This window comes from Neoarius graeffei, chromosome 8, assembly GCF_027579695.1.
Source record: "Neoarius graeffei isolate fNeoGra1 chromosome 8, fNeoGra1.pri, whole genome shotgun sequence".
Taxonomy (NCBI): Eukaryota; Metazoa; Chordata; class Actinopteri; order Siluriformes; family Ariidae; genus Neoarius; species Neoarius graeffei.
The window spans coordinates 88,803,909-88,808,653 of NC_083576.1; the positions used below are offsets into that span (position 1 = coordinate 88,803,909).

The window sequence follows — 4,745 nt, forward strand, 5'->3', positions numbered from 1 at the left end:
GTTTTCTGGCAGTTGGAGAAGCAGTTACTGGGAGCATTACTGACACCCCCTGGTCTGGAGTGGTGTAGCAAACACTAACTGAAATGAGCTTCCGGCCAAATTTCTTGAACGCTCTTTTGAGTACTGTACCTCATTATAGTTTGGAGACCAGAATTCTCCCAGAGTAGCTAGCAAGCTTTAACCTAGCTCACAATAATCATAATATAATATAAAACCTCCTATCATATAAAACTTCCATCCAAACAGATGTTCACTGAAAAGGGAAATAAAAAGTTAAATGGAAACTGATAGTGCTGAACACATCAGCAGTGTTTCCTCTCCATTTCATCAGCTATGATGCACCATCACATGAACATCACCACCACGACTGCATAGAAGCCACCAAGTTACACAGAAATTAACAGCATGTAATTTTTACCAAGCTGCACAAATAAGCAGAGGCCCAATTCATAGATCTTTAAACAGAAGCAAATTCCCAAATGTGCAAAATTTTAATGCCTCAACCTCAGCTGAAACAAAAAATTAACACTGATAGGAATGGGCATGGACCATATTGGGGTATCATCTGACAAACTGGATCTAGCAGCATGGTGTCTGCTTTTGTTGATGAAGGCTTTCTTCAGTCTCCCCAATTTCACTGGTGTCCAAGCATCCACAGATGAAAATGTATCACGTAAGCTGCAAATAAAAGAAATAAAATGAAAACAAGATATTTAGGTATGTGTTGTGGATACACACACACACACACACACACACACACACACACACACACACACATATATATATATATACAGGGTGCGATTTGTCAAAAAACCAGAAGGGGGGATTTTTTTTTTAATCATGAAACGTCACAAAATTAAGGTAACAATAGGCTAACAGCTCAATAACATCTGATGATATCAAATGAATAACACTAAATGAAAACGAACACTAAACCAGAGATAGTAAATTCATCTTCCTATCTCTCTGACTAAATACACGAACACTAACACAACAAAGTTCGCATTGCTTGTCGCGTTGCTGTGATGTTTCTCTCCCTCCGGATTAAATGGACAGTGACTCGAAAATCACTAAAATACATGAATACTAAATGAACAGTTTGCTCTGATGGCGCAGTTCACATTGTGCGCAGCTTTCCGATTTAAACTGTTTTTTTCTCATCCTTATACTTCCTGTTTCATGGACTGTAACGGATTTGCTTATTTAGTAATTTTAATACAGAATTTACTTTGAAATTATAATCAGACACTCCAACGCCCCCCCTAAAAAAAAATCGGCCATGAAAAAGGCGGCATCCGCCAAAAGGCGCGCTGTTTGCATCCCTGCATAGAACGCAAAGATATTGTTATTATCTACAATGTATCTATTTGCTGGGGACGTTCGTGAACATCAAAGCTGCCACTTCGGGTCATTTTGAAAGTGAGTGCAATGTAGACCATAGAAAACTGTGTCACAACATGCCTGTCATGTCAACTTTTTTTTTGGCTTGTTTGCTTTATTGACGGGGTTGTCCCCGAGGATTTTTTTTTCAGCAGAGATAAAAACCAGAGGGGGGGATGATCCCCCCTGTCCCCCCCAGCAAATCACACCCAGCATATATATATATATATATATATATATATATATATATATATATATATATATATATACAGCCCCTTATGCTTCAGGACAAACTGAATAGGATGCAAGTGGACCCCTGCCTGGTCACCTGGATCTCCAGCTACCTCACCTACAGGCCACAGTAGAGTAGAGTGGGGGAAAAAGCCCCCCTTAAGGAAAATTCAGTTTTTCTCCAAGTTGAAATGAACCATGTGTTTAGTTTTAATCATAGTTTTTGACAACAGTGACATGAACAATAATGCCACCTAAAGTTTGCCTAAAGTTAATACTTATTATTTTTTTTTTTTTTTAACAGCAATAGGCCCCCTCACTCAAAAAAAGCTGTTTGGATAGCAAAAGTGTTTACTTAAGCCTATAATGTGAAAGAAACAAGAAAATATCCCTGAATTAATGAATAGATGCATTATTTTATTATATTTCGCATTTTAATTTCAATTTTTTTTATTTCAATTATTTTTAATATTAAGTTCAAATTACTTGCTTTACTCAACCAGGTAAGTGAGATGTTATTAAAAACTATGTATCTGCTATTCAGAAATGTATGAAATACAGTAATTATGATAAAAGGAAATGATGCCCCCTGGGGGCCATTTACCCCACCATTAAGGGGGCGTTTTACCCCACAGACTACACTTTTACAAAAAAGGGTCTTACTTTCAAAATGTGATTCAACTTTTTATACCTAATGTATTTTTTTTAACGTACTGACTTGTCTACTCATACCACATACACAGCTGTGATATCTGACGAAATAGCAGCTATCTAAATACAGTTTTACTGATATCTGAAAATTATATCACTTACCATGAAATTTGATTTCTCTCCGCTGCATTGCTGATATGCGATCCACAGTGGATATTTTTATATCCCCGTTGTCAAGCCAGCCCACAGCAACAATAGAAATGTAACTTTGTGCCATCTGGTGGTTATTTTGGGTAAAACAGGCCAGGGGCATATTACCCCATGGGGGCGTATTACCCCACTCTACTATACATCAGGCTGAAGGACACCACGTCTGACACTGCACCCTAGGGCATGGTGCTGGCCCCTCTTCTCTTCACCCTGTACATCGCAGATTTCTGCTACAACTCAGAGATGTGTCACATTCAGAAGTTCGTTGATGACACAGCCATAGTGGGGTGTATCAGGGACAACAGAGAGGAGGAGTATAGGAGCCTGGTGAGAGACTTTGCCATTTGGTGCAATAGGAACCATCTGCAGCTCAACACCTTGAAGACCAAGGAGCTGGTCATTGACTTTGGGAGGTCCAGACCAAGGTTACGACCAGTTCTGATCGAGGGAGTCAAGGTGGAGGCTGTGGATTCCTACAAGTACCTCGGGCTGTGGCTGGACAGTAAGCTGGACTGGACTTGTAACACCAACCACCTGTACAGGAAGGTACAGAGCAGGCTGTACTTCCTGAGGAGGCTGCAATCCTTTAACATCTGCAGGAAACTCCTGTGGATGTTCTATCAGTCTGTGGTCGCCAGTGTCCTGTTTTACACTGTGGTGTGCTGGGGGGGCAGCACATCCAAAAAGGAGACATCCAGGCTGGACAAACTGCTCAGTTGGGCCGGCTCTGTGGTTGGCATGAAGCTGGACTCTATGGTGATGGTGGCAGAGAAGAGGACTATGGACAAACTACCCCGATAGCAGAGGGTCGTTGAAACGACGTAGAGTTTTGGTCAGAATGGTCGGTTTCCGTCGTACGTCAGAAAATCAACGTTGAAACGGCGCCGTGAAACGTCGATTTCTCCGCCGTCTGAGAGGGTCGATTTATCACCGTTGAATCAACGTGGGTAAAGGTTGATCTGTCGACCGTCAGAGAAGGTTGAATATACGACGTTGAACCATCGTCACTTTTGCCGGCCAGTTTTCAACATTGGTAGGATGAGCAACTGCCCGTAGCCAGGGGGGATCGGAGGGTTCGTTCGATCCCCCCCCCCCGCGACACCGCGCCCCGGACACACACGCCTCAAGATTACTCAAGATTTATTCATTTGTTCATGTCCGATGAATATACATTGATTCACATTTAAATTTACAATATCAAATCCAGACTAATCAAAAAAGAAAAGTAGACTAAGTGAGGACGAGTTAGAAAAACGGGTTCATTTCTCCTATGTTTATGTTTACACGTTTTGTTCAGACTGCTTTACACCCCAATCCAGTGGGTGGCGGTAATGCCCCCATTAGACCCCTTTCACTGACGTCACCCGAAACCGGAAGTAAACAAACCCTGCGCCACATTGGAAGACCAACAAACTCGTGATTTGGGGGAAATAACGGCAGCGCGCGGTATGTGAACCCACGAGGCACTTGGTTCATCATAAACCTACAATGGTAAACTTTTGTGCTGTGTTAGGGTGTTCTAACAAAGCTGATGGGAAAGGTGAAAAGAAGTCTTTCTACAGAATACCAGCTGTGATTGAGACACAAGCAAACCAAGGAGCTTTCTGCCGGGAGACAGAGAGAGGATTTAGCTGCTTTATGCAGAGCGGATCTGAATACTTCAAGTCTATTTTGTTACTGGTAAGTCACTAGGTTAGAGTGTTGTAGAACATTTTTTTTTAAATGTTTACTGAATAAAAACATCCTTAATTTTATCAAATATTCTCTACTCTATATTTCATTTCTTTCTTTTGTTTTAATTTTCCTCCCTCCATCCCTCTTTGGATTTTAAATATAGTTTTTCCCCATGTCCAAATAATGAGGTAGGGTGGCATTTAGAAACCCATAGCCTACTGCTGACTTTCTTTATCAATGCTGCATCAAATTCATTTTGGTTATGTTTTTCTGTTTCCATGTACAGGTCTGCGCCGCAGGAGGAATAGGCCACAATTATAAATAAATCATAAAATGTTTCTAAGAACTTGTTCAAGTGTGTTCTGTTCCTTATAAATGTTAAAAGTTATGCCTCATTAGATAGCTTGACAAACATTAGGAGAGGTGCATTGTTGCATGCATTTTTATATCCTGTTGTACATTAAACAGGACGTAGCCTACGCACATTGATTATAAATTAAGTTTCACTTTCATGGTTGAAGTATGCATGTGTGTGTTCATCCTAGGCAAGAGCCCCGATGCTTTATTGTTAGCTAGTTTAATTTAGCCTGTTTTGCTTA

The 4,745-nt window shown here is 40.8% G+C and overlaps 1 long non-coding RNA gene across 1 annotated transcript; it reads left to right on the plus strand.

Annotated features, from left to right (window-relative positions):
• The first annotated feature begins 3,717 nt into the window (after positions 1–3,717).
• On the plus strand, positions 3,718–4,492 carry LOC132890284 (uncharacterized). The gene is made up of 2 exons (XR_009655177.1): positions 3,718–4,152; positions 4,433–4,492. It is a non-coding gene; the product is annotated as an uncharacterized LOC132890284 (long non-coding RNA).
• The last annotated feature ends 253 nt before the right edge of the window (positions 4,493–4,745 follow it).